This window comes from Suncus etruscus, chromosome 13 (genome assembly GCF_024139225.1).
Source record: "Suncus etruscus isolate mSunEtr1 chromosome 13, mSunEtr1.pri.cur, whole genome shotgun sequence".
Taxonomy (NCBI): Eukaryota; Metazoa; Chordata; class Mammalia; order Eulipotyphla; family Soricidae; genus Suncus; species Suncus etruscus.
This window is the reverse complement of record NC_064860.1, coordinates 39,433,776-39,458,483: the sequence shown is the minus strand read 5'-3', so window position 1 is coordinate 39,458,483 and position 24,708 is coordinate 39,433,776. Positions and strand designations below refer to the sequence as shown.

General features: G+C 35.0%; 1 protein-coding gene across 1 annotated transcript in view; it reads right to left on the bottom strand.

Moving 5' to 3' along the window:
* Positions 1-24,708, bottom strand: part of USF3 (upstream transcription factor family member 3) — an 869,396-nt gene that overhangs the window by 106,863 nt on the left and 737,825 nt on the right. The gene's annotated exons all lie outside the window — the stretch shown is intronic.

The window sequence follows — 24,708 nt, the reverse complement described above, 5'->3', positions numbered from 1 at the left end:
TGTTGGGCTGGAGCGATAATGCCATGATAGGGCATTTGCTTGCAAGTAGCTGATTCAGGATGAACCTTGGTTCGATCTCCAGAATCCCATATGGTCCCCCCAAGCCAGGAGTGATTTCTGAGTGCATAGCCAGGAGTAACCCCTAAGGGTCACCGAGTGTGACTCAAAAATCCCCCCCAAAAATTAACTGATGTGTATGATATTAGATTTATAAGCATGAGAAGCCATCATACCAGTATTGTAAATTAGAGAATATCTGTTAATAAAAAATAAAATTAAAAGTGTTACCAAAAAGTGTGATAAAAATATTCTTGAATTGTTTTTGATTAACCTTAAAATTAGTGTTTTGATATATAAATTAAGCTTTAAGAAAGCCTTAAAGTATGCTACAATCTACAGTTTAAAAAGAAAATAAGGGTCTGAGATATAGTACAGGTTAGGCTCTTGTCTTGCCTGTGGCTCCAGTATATCTGGTCCCTGATGGTACCAAGAACAGTCATGAGTGGCCCCTGAACACCACCGGGTGTGGCACAAATGCAAACGAAAAAGTGGTATGTTTGACAACTCATTTTTATATGAATACTTTTTATTTAAGCACCATGATTACAAGCATCTTTGTAGTTGGATTTTAGTTATAAGAAAAAAAAAGAACCCCCCCTTCACCAGTGCAATATTTCCACCACTTATCCCTCCATCTCCCTCCTCCCCCACCCCTTGCCTGTATTCAAGATAGGCATTCTATTTATTTCACTCACTATGATTTGACAGCTCATTTTTAAATGTCAGAGAAGCTGCTGGATTTTTGAAAAAATAATTATAATTGACATACACTTAACTGGCTTCAAAAGAGAGAAAGAGAAAAGATTCCTCCAATGACTTAGAAATGAAAAGGGAGAGATTATAACAGAAAGATCTACAAATAACTCTATGTAACTAAACTTGAAGAACTAAAACTAAAAGAAAAACTAAACTAAAACTAAAATAAGTGACTAAATTATGAGAATCATCTGACCTCCTAAGATTGAGTCAGGAAGAAGTAGAAAACCTAAGTGGACCAATTAGGAGAAAGAAAATTGAAACAGTAATTAAATATCTCCCACCCCCACCCCCCAAAATGATCTGGTCCAGATGGGTTTAGTAGTGAGTTCTAAAAATCTTCAAAGAAGACTTACTGCCCATACTCTCCACGCAATTCCAAAATATCTAAGAAACAAGAACACTTTCTAAACAACTTCTATGAAATCAACATTAAAATACTATCAACTCAGTGAGCAATATTATTAAAGAAGAAAAATTCAAGATGATATCCTTGACTCTACTAGTATTATGAAGCTATAATAATAAAATCTACAGGGTGCTGGAACCAGCACATACTCTCAGATAAGTGGAATAGAATAGAATCCAGAGATAAACCATCAGTTTATGAACAGCAAATCTATTACATATGACATGATTATAAGAAGTGGAGGAAAGTTCATCAACAAATATGTAGGCAAAACTGAATATCCTTAGTGCATAAAAGAAACTGAATTTATACTCACACCATATAAAAACTTAATTCAGTGTGAGTTAAAGATGATGAGATTAGGGGCTTTAGATGGTATAGGGTGCTTGCCTTGCATGCATGAAATTCCCTGGAATCCCAAATGTTCCCTCCAAATATTTGTAAGAGTAATTCCTGAGTGCAGAGCAAGGAGTAGTAACCTCTGAGCATCACCAGGTGCTGCAAAAACTTTTTTTTTAAAAAATCATAAAATTATATCACAAGTTATAAATTATTTAAAGGAAAATATGGCTAAAATTGTTCAGGATATGACTGCAAGGGTGTCATCAACAATTTGTCTCACTGGCAAAAACCATATCAAATGTGGAGATGATATTAAATCAAAATATTTTTGTATGGAAAACGAAACTCAGCCTAAAATAAAAAGACACCCTACTGACTGGGGAAAATAGTTTCATTACATAAATAGAATAAAGATTTAATTTAAGATATATAAAGAAAATCATAAAGATCAACAACAAAATATGTGGAGAGACAATTAACAGACACTTTCCCATAGAGGATATACAGATGTTCGTGGTAGTTTATCGAAAAACAATGAGAAAGATATCTACCCCTTCCAAAATATGGAAGTAAATAATTTAACAGAGATGTGGTGAAAAAGTTATCCTCATTCACTATTAGTGAGAAGTAATCTGCTTCTATCTCTATGGAAAAAAGTTTGAGAATTTCTCAAAAAGTAAAAACAGAGCTCACTTATGATTCAGTGATTCCACCACAATGTTAATTCAGTAAGACATAAGCACAGCTATTATTACTGCAACACTAAGGACAAAAGTGAGGAAATAAAAACAAGCCACGTGTCCAATGTAGATAATGGATATGAAAATTGGGACATTTATATACCAAGGGATACTGCACATTCTGTAAGAAACAAAAGCTTTCAATTTTCTGCAGCTTGGTTGGAACTGAGTAGTATCTCCTTAAGCAAAATAAATCAGTGTAAGAAAGACAAATGTGGTATATAAACAAAACAAGGGAATAGATAGCATCTAATGATTATAATCTTTTGTTTTAAAATAGCAAATCTCAGATTACTATGAAGCATTCTAGGTAGGGAGGGAAAGGTAGAATAGAAATAAGGATAGTAATGGATGGGTTGGGAACTTTGGTGATGATGATCTGTGGTAACTTTGCATATCAATACTATACATGTTAACATTTAAAAGTCATGTTAGCTAAACTATTACAAAAAGTCATTCATTTAATTTAAAATCCCCACAAACGAGTTATTAGGAAATAAAAAGATTACACTATTTTCATAAATATTCTTATTATTTCTGTACTTTTGGAATATTTTATCTTACTTGATATTATATACATTTTATTATCTTGATAGGCTGTCGCAGATTGATAATTTCATATAGAATACTATGCCTTTATTGAACATAGAAAGTGTCTTTCTCAGTCTTATTTAAAACTTTGTATACCAAAACAAATCAACAAATGTGTAAAAACAAAATGTAAATTAGGGGCTGGAGTGATATCATAATGGTAGCGTGTTAGATCTGGGCTCCACCCCCAATATCCCATATGGTCGCCAGAGCCTGATAGAACAGATTTCAGAGAGCTCAGAGCCAGGAGTAACCCCTGAGTACTGCCAGGTGTGGCCCACCCCACCCCCAAAATTTAAACTAATGGTCTTCTTTATTTACAAAACCAAGTTTTTCTTTTAAGTTTAAAAACATTGTAGCTGAAAATACATAATTTTAAAAAATAATTTTAATTATAATTATATTTAATTTTTTAAAATTATATATTAGTTACTCAATAAACTTTCCTAGAACTATTTTCATATATGTCAGAAAAAAATTGTCATTTAAATACACAAAAGTTTATTTTTTCTTTTCTCTAGAAGCCATAATTTTAAAATCAAGTTATCACCATTTTATAAGGAAGAATCTTTACTTTCTCAGTTCCCAGTGCCTGAAAATAACCTGCTTTGCTTTTAGATGCTGCTTTACTTTTAGATGTGCCATTCCAATCCCTACCTCCATCTTTACATTGCAATTTTCCCAAGGTCATTTTTTTCTTGCAAAGTCACTTACTGGATATAAGACCCAACTGAATTCAGACTTCATCTTGAGAACCTTTATAATATTTTCACTTATTCATTTTTCAAGAGTTACACAGGTTATGGACATCTTTTCTGAAGAAGGAGAAAGCTGCCATTCAACCCACTATACTCATACAGTTTTACCATCCCTTAAATTTAGAGTTCACATAGTAATTTTATATATGTAATTGTATTATTCACCTAAAATTTAATATTTCTAGAATCTAGAATACATATAGGCAATTAAAATGATATTTAGTGAGTTAAAGAATATATTATGAGTTGCTTGAATTATTTTTCTATGGAGAACTCAATGTAAGATATATAACATGTGGATTATAACTTATATATAAATCTATTTGTTTAATTATTCTAAAATAAAAAAGGCAAAGTTAACAGTAGTGACAACAGGGGGCCAGAACAATAGCACAGCAGATAGGACATTTGCCTTGCATGCAGCCTACCTAGGTTTGATCACCAATATCCTATGTGGTCCCCCTACCCTGCCAGGAGTAATTTCTGAGTGCAAAACTAGGGGTAACACCTGAATGCCGCCCAGTATTTTTTAAAAACAAAAAAATAATGACAACCTAAAAAATTGTGAGGCAGTAATGCTAACTGGAAATTATAGAAAAGTTAATAGTAACCAAAAAGATTTTTAATTAATAATCTGTGTTCAAAAATTTAATAAAAAGTATGTAGTTGATTTGTTTAATGATTACATTCTTACAATATGATTTATATAAACACAGACATAATTTCAGAATAAAAATGTACCAATATCCTTAAAATAAGCACTGTTATTTAGACAAACTTAGATAATAGTCCCTAAATATATTTGACAATTCAGGATCCTAAAATGAGAAAGGATTATGCATGCATCAAGTACTCACCTACTAAATTATCATTAAAATAGAAGTATTACCTGAATTGCCATTGTTCGTAGTAAATGTTTTCCCCTTTGTATTTTTCATTAATGTAGTGCTTGCTATAATGCTGCCTTCTGCTGCTCCAATAATGTATTCTGAAAAAAATAGAATGGGAAAGAATATAAAAGGAAATAAAATTTCAAAGAGCTAAAATTATTTACTATTGGTATTAAATAAAAAAATGGGTTTGTCCCTGACTAAAACTCCTAGAAACAATTAACCAATACAGCAAAGTGGCTGGCTATAAAGTCATTACACAAAAGGCAGTAGTGTTTCTCTATACAAATAACAAAGTAGAGGAGAGAGATTAAGAATACAATTCCATATGGGCCGGGAAGGTGGCGCTAGAGGTAAGGTGTCTGCCTTGCAAGCGCTAGTGTAGGACAGACTATGGTCCCATATGGTCCCCCCAAGCCAGGGGTGATTTCTAAGCGCATAGCCAGGAGTAACCCCTGAGCGTCAAAAGGGTGTGGCCCAAAAACCAAAAACCAAAAAAAAAAAAAAACAAAAGAATACAATTTCATTTAAAATAGTATAAAAAATATTAAGAACCTAGGAATCAACCTTACAAGAGAAACTTCAAAACACTGCAAAAAGAAATTGAACAAGATCTAAGGAAATGGAAGAACATTCCATGCTCGTGGGTAGGCAGATTCAACATAGTCAAAATGACTATCCTACCCAAACTCCTATATAGATTTAATGTAATCCCTATCCAAATTCAGACATCATTCTTTAAAGACTTAGAACATCAACCATAAAATTCATCTGGAACCACAAAAGACTCAGGACAGCCAAACACATACTGAAAAAACAAGAAGCTGGGTGGCATCTCTTTACCTAACCTGAAACTATACTACAAAGCCATAGTGATCAAAACAGCATGGTACAAAGACAGAGCCTCAGACCAATGTGTTAGAACACAATTTCCAGACATAAATCCCCAGACATACAGTCAACTACTACTTGACAAAAGAGCCAAGAACTTGAAATGGAACAAAGAAAGCTTCTTCAACAAATGGTGTTGGTACAACTGGAAAACCACTTGTAAGAAATTGAAAATTGACCCAAACCTCACTCACTATACAAAAGTCAACTCAAAATGGATTAAAGAACTTGAAATCAGACCAGAATCTATAAAGTTTATTGAGGAAAAAATAGGCAAAACACTCACACACCTATATATCAAAAAAGTCTTTGAGGATGGAGCACCAATGGCAAGAACTTTAGCATCAAACATAAACAAATGGGACTACATCAAACTAAAAAGCTTCTGCATGGCGAAAGAAACCCAGCTTAAAACAAGAAGACAGTTAACTGAATGGGAAAAAAATCTTTGCACTCAATATGTCATATAAAGGGCTGATATCAAGAATATACAAAGCACTCAGAGATCTGAGCTTCCCAAAACCAAATAAAGCCATAGAAAAATGGGGAGTTGTAATGAATAGACACTTCTCCAAGGAAGACCGAAAGATGGCCAACAAACTCATAAAAACATGCTCACCTTCTCTCATCATTAGGGAAATCCAAATTTAGACAATAATGAGGTACCACCTTACACCAGTGAGGACAGCTCACATCAAAAATAACAGGAACGATCTATGTTGGTGGGTATGCAATATGAAAGGAACTCTCATCCACTGCTGGTGGGAATGCCCCCTAGTCCAACCCCTATGGAAAACAGTCTGGAGAGTGCTCAAGGAACTCAGATTTGAGCTGCCATTTGACTCAGCAATTGCTCTCCTAGGTATTTACCCCCAAGTTGGAAGGACATTCATCCCAAAGTATGTGTGCACCCCACTATTTATTGCAGCGCTCAGTATAATAGCCAAGTCTTGGAACCAACTTCGATGTCCAACAACAGATGATCATTAAGATGTGGTATCTATACACAATGGAATACTACATGGCAATGATACAATCGTAGACTTTGCAGCAACATGGATGGACCTAGAAAATATTATGTTAAATGAAGTAAGCTAGAAGATGAAAGATAAACACAGAATGATAGCACTATTCTTAAGTACCAAGAATATACACCATAAATACAGCCAATACTCCATGATCAAATAACAGGGTTTAACAGGGTAGAAACTCCAAACACTGTAATAATAAACATATATAGGGGAATAGTGCCCAAAAGAAATGGAAGAGAAACAACACAAAGCCCAACTACACATTATACCATATAGAAACCAGCAACAGCAGAAACAGCATCACAGAGAGGACAGTAAGTAATCAATCAGCCTTTTACTACAAAGGCCCATAATAATTTCTTAGGGATCTTATACAGGATTACAGGTAAAGACTATGATGGGAAATTACTAAATCCAACAGAAGCATTTCAAAACAATGTTTGAATGCCTTAACCTTACTATATTTAAAATAACCTCTCAGTTTTTCTGTCCATAGGGGTTCTTGGATACAAAGGGTGGACAACGTATGGTGGCACCTCAGTGCTCAGTGACATGAAATACCATACTCAGCTTGCACTATGAAAATGTCTTGATAAAACTCATTAACATACCCATTATCTCTAGATTATGACCTCTTTTAGGACCTGAAGCATGTGACCAGCCAGACCACGGAAGCAGCAACTGTGATCTTCAGACATATACTACAGGGCCTACTCATCTAACACGTTCAAGCAAACTAACATTCCCTTGCTCTTTCCTCCTCTCTTCTCACTACTTAATTTTTTCTCTCTTTCTTTTCTCCCTCTTCTTCTACAATCTCACTATCATCAATTCAATCCATCTCAAATAAAAACCACATGGTTGCCTCCTCTATAGGAAAGGAAAGCTGATATATAAGGCGCTGCAGACAATACTGCTAAGGGTAAATACCTATATAGATAGACCTCACTAACACAATGTTTAGTACTTGAGATATAAAACCAATATGTATCCAAAATTTGATCTATTAGTTTCTTTACCTTACATGTGCTATATTTAACTATCTTGCTGTACTCAACTTATCTCTTGCCCTCCCCACCTGTTTTCATTAATATATACCTAAGCTAACTTCTATATATTTATAAGGGGGAAAGAATACACAGAGACAGAAATTCTCCTTGAGAGCCAAACCTAAATTATAAACAACCCATACCTATATCCTATATAACCCCTCCCATATACTATCCCCCCTTTGCCCTTCAGAAATTCGACTATCCCTTCATCCCTCAAACTCATTCCCAATTTCCCACCTTATTAAAATTCTTCACCCTCAGTTCTTAATCCATTAGGCATCAAGACTGACCTCCTAACCAAACGAACCAATACCCAGCACCCAAGTGAAGAGACACCCACTCAAACTCACACCTTGTTCCTGGCAAGAAAATACAACCAACACCCCTACTGACTCATGCTATGTGGCCCTCCTTATCACCTCTCCCTAACGTGGACTGTGGCTTGATACCAGACTTAGTACCAAAAGGATTCCCACTGCAAGAACTCTACCCAAGACCTCCCTGCAGCAAATCTTTTCTCAATTTCAAGATGCCCAGGGTGTGTGATGAAAAGGCGCCCTGGAGCCCATACCCCTCAAGAAAATCTCAAAAAACAATGGGGAAGCCTATACTTTCATCATAAGTATAAGACCTGTAACACTACCTCTTAACCTATTTTTCCCCAAATGTAACGTAATCTCCTGCATCACTTTGTTACTTTAATTACTTTTTTACTTAATTTTAAAAAATTTTAATTTATTTTATATTTATTTTGTTTTTATTTTTTCTTTATATATATGTGAGCATATATATATTTTTTGTCCTGTCTCAGTTATCTTCTATTTCCACCCCCAAATGCACCAGCAATATAATGTAGCACCATTCTTCCTGCAAAGGCTTACTAAAAAAAGGGAAAATCTCATGTATTAAAACAAGCTCTTATCTACTAGGGATAAGAACTCATACTTTTTTACAATACAGGGGCATCTTCCACCTTGAACATATGTCATGTGGACCCAATTTAGACCCCAGGGAATTAGGCACCTATCGTCCAGCCTTGACTCCTGGATCCCAGATATAGAAACGACACAGTTCTTCAAAACAGCTCCAGGAACCAAATCCCCTCTGGGGCATTCTTAATACTGCTCTGACACCAACATGTGCCAGTTTTAAAATGATATCCTGACAACGAGGAAATGAGAACAACCTGATCTAAGAGCAGATTGTCCTACCTCACTAGCCAACAATAAGACAAAATCAGAAGACCTGTCACTCTTTGATCTGCGCAAAGCCAAGATCACTATCTACAGATGACTGGTTGTTACAACCATGACTGGACAGTACGCATCCTGGGACCAATAAAAAAGCTCTAGCCTAGGCTTTGTACATGATCTGTACAACGAACGAACAAGATCTCTAATTCCAGAGGTCTGACTGAGACAATCGCACTGAACGGGTCTTTTGGAAAAATAACGAAAGACTCTTTCCCACTCTCCGTCCTAAGAACAGCTCAATGACCATGATCACCAACTACAGAAGATGGATTAAAACGACACTGAAGGAACAGAACTGCTAGAACCACAAAGAAAGAATTCATCATAAGCTTCATTCCTTGAGCTGTACAGACACCAGGATCTTTTGATAGAGGTCTGATTTACCATCCATTATGAAGCAGAAGTCTTCCATACATCAAGAAAGCACCGAGGGGAGTGTAAATTATTATGCAAGGAGTCTATAGTTAATCCCATGACATTATACTTCAAGGGTGAAGAAACCCTGTATCTCGTAGGCCAAAGGAATTCCCTCTCTAATGCCCCCAATATTTACTGTGCCTATGCAGAAAAAAAATAAGGCACAAAACAATTTTTTATCTATTTATCCATTTAGTTATTTTTTCCTTTCTTTGACTTTCTTGTTTTGGTATAGATATTAAAACTGATGTCTCCAATTTTATTTTATTTTATTATTTTATTTTATTTTATCTTTCTTTTTGCACTCTGGCATGGTTTTATTTCAGGACTGTGACTAGTATATGGTGCTTATCTTTTTTGATGTAGTGCTCACTGGATATTTCATATATTTTTTGTATTGTTATGGTGTTTAAATTCCTTTTTTCTTGTCCTCTCTCAAACTGAGGTTGAAAGCCTTTAGAAGGACTCCGCCCATTTTCAGCTTATTTGATTTTTACCCCATTTTATTGCTTTTCTTTTCTTCAAACAAAACCACATAACATGAACTATCTAGTTCTGCCTCTCAAATAGAGGGTGAAATAAGGGAGTGTACCAGGACCAAACAGATATATGATCACTAAGAAGTAAGCTAGACACAGAGGGAACCACTTATTCCAGCAGCCCGGGGGGGGGGGTTAGGGGGGGGGATATGGGATGCACAATGGGAACAGGGGTGGAGAGAGGACAAATTTGGTGATGGGAATTCCCCTGATTCAATGTTAATATGTACTTAAAATACTACTGTGAAAGATATGCAAGCCAATATGGTCAAAATAAAAATGATTAAAAAATGGGTTTGTGATTAGCTACAGAAGATAGATATTGGGAGTTTCTACATGCAGAAGGCACAAAACTTCTAGGAAGTATTTACAAGGAAATTATTTACTTTCAGGTCATATACAATGGATGCATAGAACCAGTAAAGAAAAATATTTTAGGATAAAACTTAATACTCAGTGTTTTTACAGGCCACCATGAAATGGGAGAAATTATTCACACAGTACCCATCAGAAAAGGGGCTAATATCTAAGATATAAAAAGTATTTAGAGAACTTAACAAGAAAAAGCATCTAAACAGATCAAAATTGGGGAGAAAAAGTGAGAAATAAAGATGGCTAAATCACACATAAAAAATTCTCCACATCACTAATCAGCAAAGAGAAGCAAATCAAAGCAACAATAAGGTAGCATCTTTTGCTACAGAGACTGGCATACATCATAAAGAACAAGAACAGGGCCCGGAGAGATAGCACAGCAGTGTTTGCCTTGCAAGCAGCCGATCCAGGACCAAAGGTGGTTGGTTCGAATCCTGGTGTCCCATATGGTGCCTGCCAGGAGCTATTTCTGAGCAGACAGCCAGGAGTAACCCCTGGGCACCACTGGGTGTGGCCCAAAAACCAAAAAAAAAAAAAATAAAAGAACAAGAACAATCAGTATTGGTGGGGAAGTGGGGAGAAAGAAACTCATTCACTGCTGTTGGGAATGTCATCTAGTCTTGCCTCTCTGAAAAACAATATAGACATTCCTCAAAAAACTAGAAGTTGAGCTTTCATTTGATCCAGCTATACCACTCCTAGGGATGTATCCTAGGAATAAATAAGCACAATACAAAAAAAACCTCTGCACACCTATGTTCATTGCAGCTCAATTTACAATAGTCAGATTCTGGAAACAACAAAGGTCCCCAATAATAGATGAGTGGCTAAAGAAACAGTGGTATATCTACACAATGGAATACAACTCAGCTACTAGGAAAAATGAAGTCATGAAATTTGCCTATACATGGGTGGACATGGAGACCATTATGCAGAGTGAAATAAGTCATAGGAAGAGAAAGACATACACAGAATAGTATCATTCATCTGTGGGATATAGAAAAAATAAGACAGTATGGTAATAATATCCAGAGACAATAGAGTTGAAAACCAAAAGGACAAGCCCATGATATGAAGCTTACCACAGAGTGGTGAGTGCAGTTACAGAAATAACTACACTAACAACTATAATGACAATGATAGTGGAGAAAATATTTTCACTGAATACATCAGATAAAGTTTGATATCCAGGGTATACAAAGTACTCCCAAAGATTAACCCCCAATTCTAAAACCTCACTTCCTTTCCCAATGTCCTCTGACCCCTAACTGCCTCCTACCAACCAGTTTGCTTATATGAGAGAATCTTTATATATATACATATATATATATACATGCATACATACATATGTATATAAATGGTTTTGTACAATAGTTAACAGTCTGTTGCTAATAGTGTTTCATATATAACACTTTGAACAGATATTTTAAAAAGAAATATATTTAAAAAACAAAAATGCCCCCAAAGTATCCAACATTAATAATAATATTGAAAATAAAGATTTAAATCACAATGATATCATGGTTACACATTGAATACTAAAAAATAACCCTGATACTATTGACAATAAAAATAAGCACTGGAACTCTCATGCATTACTAGAGAAAATGAAAAATAATTAAGTTGGAAATTTACAAAGTACATTGCTAGTTTTACTCAAAAGTTAAACATGTGCTATTGTACACAATATAACCTGCCATTTAAATTCCGATTATATATATACTTAAAAAATAAAAGTATATCTCCATATAAGGTTTGCTGCATGCATGTTCATAATTTTGTTCACAAACATTAAAAGCTAGAAACAACCCAAATACAAATCAAAAGAAATATAGGTAAGTTATTCATACAATGTAATCTAACTCAGCAACTAAAAAGAACACATGACACTACCAATGAATTTCAAAAACATCATGTTAAATGAAACAAAAGAATACATACTATATACTATTGAAAAGAGTACTATTAAAATAAAATCCTGGGGCCAGAGAGATAGCATGGAGGTAGGGTGTTTGCCTTGCATGCAGAAGGATAGTGGTTCGAATCCCGGCATCCCATATGGTCCCCCGACCCTGCCAGGAGCGATTTCTGAGCACAGAGCCAGGAATAACCCCTGAGCATGGCTGACTATGACCCAACTCCCCCCACAAAAGTAAGGATTAAAATAAAATCCTAATTTATTGTGATAAATAATATATCAGTTATGGTGTACAATGTGACATGATGCAATTAGGAAGATAGGTCGATGGGCTGAGTGCATTGTATATGAGAGGCCTGGCTTCGTGGGTCCCTGAGAACCTCTGTGTGTAACTCCTGATCACTTCTTGGCTGTGATTACCCACTACCTCCAAAAAATAAGAACAAAGTCAAAGATATAATACAACTATATATATTAAGGGAGATATACTTAGGATTATTGTTGCAATGACTGAGCTCAGAGACTAATATCAACTTGCTTCACAGGAATTACTCTGGAAAGTGATTCTGGGCATCTTGGGGTATCTATCATGCAGCGCTAGGAGTACCTAGGTTTCTCACTTATAATGCATGCCCTTGAGCCCATTGAATTCTTCCTCCTCTCTCTCACCCTATGTAGAGAAATATTTTTAAAATGTTGGAAATTCTAACATTCTAAACACTAAACATAATGCGAAAAATATTTTACTTGATCAAAATCATCAGTACAGACAGTTTTGTAATTTAGTGCTAATGAAACATTTTACTTTGAGCACCAAAAGTTTTTCCCCAAAATTAACATTGTCATCATGTCTGAGCAATGATATGCCACCCACAAAATAGACATATATAAATATGACTGTGCAAACCCACATTCTAAAGACTTTCTCCAGTGAGAAGAAACACATCTCTCAGAAACAACACATAGGTTTCCTTGTGAAGTTGAACCAATTCTATTGTTTTTAAAGTCCTGTGCTTTCCTGTACTCTATTAACATTTTCAATATTTTACTATATTACTGCTTGAAAAAAATCTTGATATAGTCATTGCTATTTATTTAAAGAGAATAGAGACAATGCCATTCTTAAGTACTTAAACACTTAAATTTGCTTACAATTTCTACTGTGATGGGAAACAAGAATGAATAATTCTCTGTATTTATCACTTGCAAAGTCTTTTCATAGATACTGCCAGCAAAATAGGTCTGGTATCATAGATAATAGAATTCCTCTCACTTTTTAATTATCTGGCTGAGAAGCAGTAACCTTTAGAAAAAAGTTTTGGATTGCATCCTGGCAGCCTCTTTCTGCCTTACTGATACCAGAGCTGGAAGATTCTATTTTGGTACTATCCCCAAAGCCTAATTGGTCACTATAGTCTTGGAATAAATCCTACTTGTGGATAAATCTACCCACTCTGTGATGCAATAGCTCTAGACTTTAGAAACATCTTGCAGCTCCATGTCTTAGAAGTATGTCACAGTTCCACTCAGGGCTATCATATGCCCCATATTGGCCCTAAGATATTTTATGTCAATTCAATAGACACCATGTACTGGGCCTCTAGACACTGTTAATACTACACCACAAGTCAATGAATAAGATTGACAACTCAGTCCACCTGATAATCAGTGACAATAGATCTGTAATGTAGAACAAACATATCTATCATTACAGTTGCACTCTTCTAGGAAGTACAATTATTGCAAGGTGGCTCAGACAAGCCAACAATACCACACAGTATACTGCCAGATCTAACACAGACAAGAAATTATAACACAGACAGGAAATATAACTTGAATATCTAGCTAAGGCATTATAACACAGACAGGAAATATAATTTGAATATCTAGCTAAGGCATTCTAATGAGACTATGTTCCTAAACTCCATGACACATCACCTGTACAAGACCAACCATTCAAAGTCAGAAAGTAATAGAACTACCCAATATACAGAAGTAAATGCAGATGATCAGGTGGAATAAGGAGGCAGAGGAAGAGGTTTCAAAAGAAAAGCTAAGACAAAATTTTTAAATAAAATAAAGATATATGAATAAGAAAACTACATAATTAATCATTCAAAGTAATTTCTATAAAAATAGACATTGAACTTGTGAAAATGGTTAAAAAGGTTAAAATAGAAGATGTAGAGGAGCTGGAGTGGTGGTGCAAAGGGCAAGGTGTCTGCCTTGCATGCACTAGCCTAGGACGGACCACGGTTCGATTCCCAGTGTCCTATATAGTCCCCAAGCCAGGAGCTATTTCTGAGTGCAGAGCCATGAATAACTCCTGAGTGTCATTGTGTGTGGCCCAAAAACCAAAAGAAAAAGAAGATGTTGAGCTGAAGGATACAATAATATGACACAACTGCAGTAGCACAAAACAAAGCTCTGAGTATAGAATGAAGAACTAAGGACCACCCACCTAAGTAGTGGCCTCCTAGGCATAGCCTTCTGAGAAGGGGCCATATGATAATTACTCATTAACATAATCTCCCCTGAAACCACACTGGCACTGGGGAAGACTGGCAGTGACACAGGAAAGAAGCACCTGGAAACTACAAAAGTAACCCTGGTAAAACAGAGTACAAAAACCCAAGACACCTGGCAGATGACAACTGCAATCTTTCAGACCCATTCAAGTACTATCCCTTATATAACTTCTCTGAAATAAAATTCAGAATGGAAATGCTTAGGATGCTCAACAAACTTAAGGAACAATGGGACCAATTGCCAATAAAACAGAAGAGGATAATAATATCCAGAGACAATACAGATGAGGGACAAGAAAGGATCAGCCCATAAAGGAAGCTTGCACAAATAATGAAGGCATGCAATTAGGACAGAGTAGGGACCATTATAACAATGACAGTTGGAAAGAATCACTCTGGACAAAAACTGGGTGCTGAAAGGAGGTAAAGTGATATGCATGATATCCCTACAGTACACACCATTACAAACCATGGTATATAAAAGGAAAAAAGAAAGAAAGTGAGAGAGAGAAGAAAACTATTTACCACAGAGGCAGGCAAGGGAGAGAACAGGTGAGAAGAAAGGAAAAACACTGGGATACTTGTGATGAATGTGCACCAGTGAAGTGGTGTGTTGTACACTATATACGACTGAAACTCAATCATGAACAACTTTGTAACTATAAAACATATGGTATTATGAACAACCTTGTAAATCATGGTGTTTAAATAAAGTAATTTTTGAAAATCTAACAAAAACTCAGGAGGATATGAGAGCAGAACTGAGAAAAATACAAACAGAAATGTCACACATGAAGAGCTTGGCAAATCAAATGAAAACTTCATTGGAAGGCCTCAACAGCACAGTAACAACTGCTGAGGACCAAATCAGTTAGTTCAAAGATCAAGTGAAGAAAACCTCAAGACAAGAGAAGAAGATAGAAAAATGTCTCAAAATAAATGAATAGAGATGGAAAAAATAATCCTCAAAATAAACAAAGAGATGACAATTAAACTTAGGGATAAATTCAGAAGAAACAACATAAGAATCCCTGGGGTCCCAGAGAGCCAGTATGAAAATTCCTACGAAGAAACTACAGTAAAAGATTTTTAAGTTTTAAATAAATGGGGGCCAAAGAGATAGCACAGAGGTAGGGCATTTGTCTTGCATGCAGCCGACCCAGGATAGACGGTAGTTGGATTCCTGTCATCCAAGATGGTCCCCTGAGTCTGCCAGGAGCAATTTCTGAGTGCAGAGCCAGGAGTAGCCCTTGAGCATTGCCAGATGTAACCAAAACCAAAAAAAAAAAAAAAAAAAAGGCAATTTATTATTTATTTTAAATAAAGTCAAAGATTTAATTTAAAAATTACAAAGAAGTGTCCTTATAATGTATAGTACATTCAGCAACAGTAAACCTCCAGGCCCAAAAGCAGTGGTATTACATAGTGAAAAAATTCAATGAAATAAACACTTCACTACTTCACCCAGCCATAATCTCATTCAGGTTTAAAGAAAAGATACACAGATTCACCAAAAACAACAGCTCAGAAACTTTAGGGATCCAAAAACAACTTTAAAAAAACTGGAGAAGGTACTTTAATGTAAGACAAATCCAACAAATACATCAAACTTCTAAAAAAGAAACAAAAATGGCTACCTTTATAGCGTTACGTGGTGCAAAGTTAGCATAGAAATGGTAATAGACAATTTCTTAGATAATATCTTACCTCACCTCGTTGTGCTGTTTAGTGACTCTAAACAAGTATACATACTCTGCAAAATATATGTTAATAATAAAATATAAATATAAGAATTCAACTGTATTTTTATGTATTTGTACCCTAAACTTTTTTTAATTTTTAGCATAACAATATTTGAAAAAAATCAATCCTGGCATATTTTGTAGCACACACACATTAATTCAAGAAAAGGATTTGCTTTTTTAAAACTACTAATTTGGTAGCACTTGTAAATAATTAAGTGTTGAGTAAATAAATATTGGGTAAAAATTTATCTGTGGGGCTGGAGTGATAGGGAAGGGAAGAGAATTTGCCTTGAATGCGGCTGTCCAGGGACAACCTAGCTTCGATTCCCGGCGTCCTATATGGTTTCCCAAGCCAGGATTTCTGAGTGCATATAGCCAGGAGTAACCCGTGAAAGTCACCAGGTGTGGCCTGAAAGCCCCCCAAAAGTTATTTTTAGCTGTGTTAGAAATGAAAAAAATTAGAACTAAAGATCAACATCCATTTTATTTTTCTGTGAGTTACTTGCAACCTCAGTTCGAACCTCAGTTGCTTCATTTACACAACAGCGATAGGAGTTTGGTACCTCACAACAATTCATAAACAGAAGTTGTTTTTGCAATTCATAAACAGAAGGATGAGTGCTTATTTCATTGAAGATGCTAGTAAGAGAACTAGCTAACTAGTTACAATAAAAGATAGATGGTGACAATTGTAATAGACAAAAAAGATTAGTAATTCATGAAAAAGTAAGATAAAATTTTTAGCAATACCTTGATACATCTGAGCTTTATTTACCATTTCTATGTCATATTAAAGCTTCTAAAATTCTTCCTGTCTGAAAGTGTAATACTCAGGAGTGCTATGCATCTCTATTTCAAAATGAGGAAATTAATATGTAAAAAGGATAAGCGATTTTCTTAAACACTGTTAGTAATTAGAAGTATGTTCCATATTAATGACAGCACAGATATATGCAGGAATCTAAAAATTGGTAGGAAGTGGCATTAAGTTTTATTGAAAATGAAAAGCACCAAAATATTCAAGGCACAGATAAAATTTAGAAAGCAAAAAAAAAAAAAAATACCACTTAATACTATCTAGCATCTCAATGTCTAAATCTATATAATCAAACAAAACGGTTCAGCAGGTAAAATCATATTATTTAAAAGATAGGCTTAAAGAAAGTTCTACTTTAGGCCTAAGAGAACTCCTACAGATGAGTATAAATTTTGAAAATAAAAAACAGGAAAAACAACTAGTTGATGCTACTAGAGAAAGGAAAAGGCAAAATGATTCCTCAGTGTGACAATACTTGGAATAAAAAAACTACTCATCTGAAATTGCTTTAATAATCTCTTTTTTCCATCTTGGCAAACATATTGATACTACCAAAAAGCTCTACCTGAATTTTTATCTTGTTACTACCTGCCCCCTAGTGGGAAGATAATAAGTGCTTAAAAAAAATTAACCCTTAAAAAACAAAAAGAATAAAAATCCTTTTCGATAACTCATAATCTCAATATAAAATTGAAATCAACTTTTTAAAAATATAGATTTATTTTGATTGAAATAGTGAGATAGAATTTGAACTTAAGGGAAAAACACTAGAAAATAATACTTTAATTTGGAGGAGAGCATACCAGGTGATGCTCAGGAGTTACTCCTGGCTATGCACTCAGAAATTGCTCCTGGCTTGGGGGACCATATGGGACGCTGGGGGGTGAAACAAAGGTCCATCCTAAGCTAGCTCGAGCAAGGCAGACATCTTACCTCTACTGCCACCACTCCGGGACCTAGAAATTAAGACTTTAAAATAAAAAAGAAAGAAATAGCACAGGTGACAGTATGTAAGGGAAGGGAACCTAGCACAGAGGTGGAGAACTTTGCTCTACCTTGGACTTCAGGGTCGTTTCCTCTCGGGTATTTTCATAAATACTGACTACAAAATACCATGTCACTTGAATATGTGATCAAATAAGTGACTAAAAGTTTTTTTAACTTTTTGGATCTGAAACTTACTCCTGGCTCCGCACTCAGGAATCATTTCTGGTGGGATTCACAGGACCATTTGGGGTACCTGGGATCAAACTAGGATTGACTACATGCAAGGCAAGTCCCTTTCTCCCTGTAATATCTCTCTAACACCTCAAATTAAAAAGTTTTTTCATGCTACATTTTATATTGACCTCTTTAGCACACTATAAATCTATCTTGTAATATATAAAATAATATATGTATAATACACTGAATAATAATGATATTACAGAATATTATACGATTATATTATACAATATTATTATTGTATTATAGTAATACAATGGTATTCTAATAATAATTGTATTATTATTTTTCCTTGTTTATATTATACAATTTTATACAATACATAATAATAAAGCACAATTATCTTGTATATGTTATTGTATAATAATGTGAACACTTTCTTCTGGCAATATAATTTTGTATTTTTGTATATTTTGTTTGAGGGCCACAACCAGTGGTGTTCAGGAGTTATTCCTGACTCTGTGCTCAGAAATTACTCCTGGCAGGCTCAGGGGCACCTATGTGATGCCAAGAGTTGAACCCAGATCTGCCGCATACAAAACAAGTTTCCTACCCACTATGCTAACCTGCTACAATATAGTCCCTTGGAAATATAATAACAAAGTAATACTATTAATAAAGCCATAAGTTCATGCTCCAAGTTATTTGATTCTCATTAATTTAAATGATTTTATGATAATTTATTTATTTTTTGTTTTTTGAGTCACACCCGGCAGCGCTCAGGGCTACTTCTGGCTCTACACTCAGAAATCGCCCCCAGCAGGCTTGGGGGACCATATAAATTGCCTGGATTTGAACCACCATCCTTCTGCATGCAAGGCATACGCCTTAATGCTGTGTTATTTCTCTGGCTAAATATGAGAATTTATCATATTACATAAATAAATATGAGAAATTATCATATGACATATCTGCACATACGGTAATTTTTCTACTGTGTATGTAATTTGATCACGAATATTTTGGTAATTACATCATTGCCAAGTACAAACTGGAGATTTATATGTAGAGTATTTTCTGGTTTCATTCATAAATTGTCTCAGAATTTAAATGCTTAAACCATTAAAAATTTAAATTATCCTTTGTTTGAATTTAGATTTTTTTTCACCCAAAGGTCACTCAAAAATGCAACCTTTTGTATAAAGATTAGATAGTTTAAATTAGTTTAGATTAGTATAAAGTTTAGTTTCACTTTCCACATTAGACCCTACATCAAATTTAAGTTTTTTATAGATCTCTATGATTGGAAAATTCAGATAGCTAATAGTTTACAAATAAATAGCTCCTTCAGTTTATAGTTAAGCAATGGCTTTTCTTTCTTTCAGTCATGTTCTTTTATTCAAAACATATTTCCCAGTGGTTTATTTTATTAAAAATCATAATAAGCTAAATATAAGAAGGAGAAATGCTTATTTAAATGCTTGGTGTTGTTTATAGGCACTTGTTAATAAATGGTGTGAGTTGGCATATTCACATAGTATAATTTTTGTGGTCTGCTCAAGGATTACTCCTGGCTTTGCACTCAAAGATCACTCCTGGTGGTGCTCCAGGGACTATACATTGGAATTAAACTGACATTAACTGCGTGCAAGGCAAATAGTCTTAACTCCCATATTTTTCTTTGGTTTACCGGTAGCGTGGTCTTGGATAATGATTTACGTCTCTAATCTCAGTTTCCTACCCCTGTGAAGAAGTAGAGAAATGCCTTTCATGTCAACTTTACTGCTTTTTAATATAGATTAAAAGGGAAAAAATGTAAAAATTCTCCAGAGTAAATAAGGTTAATTATTTTATGTGTACGCATCAGTTACTAATAAGTAGAAAAAAAAGTTTTTCAAGAAGATTGATGATTCACAAGTCTTCCATCTAAGAAAATTTTTTTCATCTTTATTTATCAAATTATAAATTTAAACTCAAAGCACTGTTTCCTTGCAGCTTCTCCCATCTTACTAAAAATGAAACCTGAAAACTCCCTCCCACATATACTCCTACCTACTCGAGTGAAACCAGGACACCCCCACAATAGACAGCCGCAAGTTCTCTATAGCTCTTACAGAAATTTAGTGTATTGTGTACCTAACCCAGAAAGTGTTTCTTCCAGTCAATTTTGTTAAAGATACAGACATACCATAATTGCGATCATTATTTTTAAAGCATCTCGTCATGAAAGTGATAAAAATCAATATACGTTGCTAATCTAAACCACTAACAACGTGGACCTAAATAGGTTAAGATTGTTTTTGAAGAGATAAAGAAGAAAAAGAGAAATGAATGAATTGGATGAATTGAATCACTACTAAAAATGACTTAATTTATTCTGCCTTGTTAAAAATAAAAGTGATGGTGGGGAAAAATAAGGAAGTGGACAAATTATATATATATGTGTGTGTGTGTGTCTATATATATACATATATATGATGCAGTAGGATACTAAGCAAAAGATAAGTAAAACATGAGAGAAATGATCATAAAGTGAAATAAATCTAGGAGGAGTGCCTCCCCCATGTCTATGATTGAAGTTAACTTACATTGCTGCATAAGCAATGGCAGAGAAAGCTCAGGAAAAGCTGAAGACCAGATTTCTCAGCAGTCATTCTTCAGTCACTTACCCTGAAAAATTTTAGACTTACCAGTCACTAAAAGGATGGTCACAATTAGTCGATAAGAAGCTCTCCCAGGGCAGGGCATTGCTGTTTTCTTGTTTTCTGCTCCTTATTCAGCACTCTCCCTCCTCCACACTGTTATCAAAGGATCTGGACACATGACGAGGCTCTCTCTGCTTTGACTTCTTCATGGTACATCACCTTAGTTTGTCGGCTAGTAGACATTTCTTTCTTCCTAGCACCTTCTTTTAACTCTATTTTTGCCTGATTAGTAACTTGGGACAGAAGAAACTTCTCTGGAACTTGACACAGCAATAGGTTTCCTGTATGAAGCACTGAAGCAAAGACGGAGGAAGCAGATTGATTGAGTTATCTTTCAGCTCATTGGTCCTCTTCTCACTTCTGCTCTAAACAGATAAACTTTACAGTCAGACACTGAACTTGCCCAAAATCAACTGATTTGTCTATGACTGGATTAAAAAGTAAAAGAAAAAAGGATATTTATCTTATTTTCTGGCCTAGACCCTTAAATTGTGCAGCCACAATATCTTACAGGTTTTCTCCAGGGAGAAGAGGTTTATAACCTCAGTAACAAATTGTTTTTGAAAATTCTTGAAGAAATTACTATCAAAATTTCAACAGCTCTATGGGGCCGGAACAATAGCACAGCAGTAGGGCGTTTATCTTGCATGGGACAACCTGGGACAGACCCGGGTTTGATCCTTGGCATCCCATATAGTCATCCAAACCTGCCAGGAGCGATTTCTGAGCACGGAGTCTAGAGTAATTCCTGAGTAAGGCCGGGTGTAGAAAAAAAGAGTAAATGTCAACAGTTCTATAAATATCATAATAATAATTTTATCTTAATACTATAAAAACCAGGAGTATAAAATAGACCAAGTAAGGCTAAAATCAAGGTATTAACAAAGCCATGTTCTTTCTGTACCTGACTGTCTTACTTATTTTTAAAGATGTGAAAGGAGACAAAGAAGTAAATATTTAAGAGAGAACACAGGCTTCTCCATAAAGGAAATAGGTAAGCAAAGAAACAGATAAGTAAGCAAGATTCATATTCAAGGGAGAACACAGACTTGAAGAGCATGCCTTAAAGGTCTTGTCCAGCTTTTAGAAGTCTTCTCCTTTTTTGGCTTCATTCCTAACCTTACTGTATTGTCAATCTGTCTTACCATAACCCTCACTCTTAAAAATAATCCTGACTAGGACCAGAGAGATAGCATGGAGGTAGGGCATTTGCCTTGCATGCAGAAGGACGGTGGTTTGAATCCCGGCATCCCATATGGTCCCTCGAGCCTGCCAGGAGCGATTTCTGAGCATAGAGCCAGGAGTAACCCCTGAGAGCTGCCAGGTGTGACCCAAAAACCAAAAAAAAAAAAAAAATCCTGACTATATTATGATGCATAGATGATCCAAAAATAATCTCTTCGTCTCAAATCCTTAATTTAAATCCTTTACAAATCCTTGTAAAGAAATCAAAACATGAAGATCTTGGAGGGGCATTATTCTATCATAATTTAGTCCATGTTGCTATTGAAGATCTACTATTTGAACCAGTTTACAAACACCCTTGTTTTTGTCACATATCTGGAACACAGACTTAGAACAACAACAATAACAACAACAACAAGAACAACAACAAAATTTTTTTTCTGCCTTATAATGGATAATTTAGACTCACTTAGATTATCGTGTGTTTTGGAGAAAAGACATTTTCTATAGTTAGGATTTCCTAACACAATGCAAAACTGTCCAGGAAGAGGAAGAAAAGAGTACAAACAGCAAAAAGATTAAACAACATGCATTTTTTTCTTTTAAGTTAGCAATTCCATCTTCCCTTTTGCTACACTTCAAACTATATTTATTTTCTCCCTTCCCCCTCTCGAGTTTTTTTTCCCCTTCTAGTGTATTAACTTGCTAAAGTAAGTGAAATCAGGTGTTTGAGGGCATAGAATAAAGTTATTATCCAAATGATAATAATGAAACAAGAAAATGGTAGCAAAAACAACTTCTTTACTTTCTAAAATTTTACTAGTTATCAAAAGAACAGTGAGTAAATATCATTTAAAATGAAACGTTCTGGTTGTACCACAGAGGTTTTTATGTAGTGATTGCGATCATGAGCTTTGAAATCAAATGAAGTTGAGTCTCCTTCGGGTAATTACTAATCAAATGACACGAAGCAAGTTTCTTTTTCAATCCTACACCTGATTTTTCCACTTAGTAATACTGACATAAGCATTTCTCATGTCATTGAAAGCTTTCAGTTATTTGAAGGCCTAGTCAAAGACATGACCTAGATTAAAGCACAAAGGGCTAAGCAGCCATGACCCAAATAGAAACAAAATTCATATTTCATATCTGGGACTTTTAATTTATTCCATTCAACTCCTCTAGCTTTATGTTTCAGGTAATAATTACTGGGGCTGGATTGATAGAACAGCAGGTAGGGCATTTGCCTTGCACACAACTGACCCAGGTTTGATCCCTGGCATCCCATATAGTTCCCTGAGCTTGCAAGGAGTAATTTCTGAGCACAGAGCCAGGAGCAACCCTTGAGAGCCGCCCGATATGGCCCCAAAATAAAACAAAACAAAACCACAATTCTATAAATACACTACTGTGCACTCGTCTTAGATCAGCCAACAATCTCTGAAAAAAGTTAATAGGCATAAAAGAATATGCACTGCATATGTTTTATATGTTTGATGTGTTTATTTTTAATATTTTCTTGCCAGAGAGAGGGTAGGTCATACCCAACAGTGTTCAAATCTTATTTCTGACTCTGTTCTCAGAAGTCATTTCTGGTAGTGCTTAGAAAAAGACCATAAGTGGTGCTAGGGATTGAATCAGCATCAGCCACATATAAATGCCTAACCCTTGTACTCTGGCCCTAAATTAGAGAATTCTTAATTGTATTGGCAAAACAAAAATTTCAGTCCTTGCTCTTCCAATCTTCCAACTCCAACTTATGCTTATGGAAAGAAAGTATTCAGAAAAATAATAAAGGAACGAGAAGTTTGATAAAAAAAAATAATCATTCATGAGAAAAATAGGTTTACCTAGAAAATACATCTATGCAAAACCTAAAATGCTGAGATTTTCCTTGGATTTTTGGGGCATGGGATCCCAAAAACAAAATAGAAGAGAAAAAAATGAGAAAAGTGTTGCTCAAAACAGAAATCCAAACCTTTTGCTCAGCTTCAATGTTATAACTATTTTCTCTCATAAACATGTCCCATAATGCTTATTCCTCCTAAATCTATTCGTCATAAATCTTTTTATTCCAATTGAAAGAAACCTTAGACGTACATTAGTGGGAGGACAAGAACTTGCCTTGCATAGATATATCCTGGTTTCAATCCCTGACATCACTAAACAAACAAGTAAATATTTAAAATAGCTTTTAAAAATAGAGTAGTTTCTAAAAGCTAGAAAACTAAGAAAAGAAAGAAAATTATTATATGCTTAAACACTCAGAATAGTATTTTAGTAGAAAAGAAAGCAACAGAGATAAAAAGAAATTTTGATTTGCTTCTCATTATTTGTTTGCTTTAGTACCACTCTTTGCTGCCCTCTGGAGATAATTTGAAGAAACCAAGCATACTTGCACAAACTTTACAAATTCAATGAGTGCTGAACTTTGATCACAAAATATGTCATCATGATAAACAATACTTCTTTATTTACCAACTTATTACTTTTTATTGCGGCAATGTGATTGATAATGCTGTTAATAATTATTCCATACACA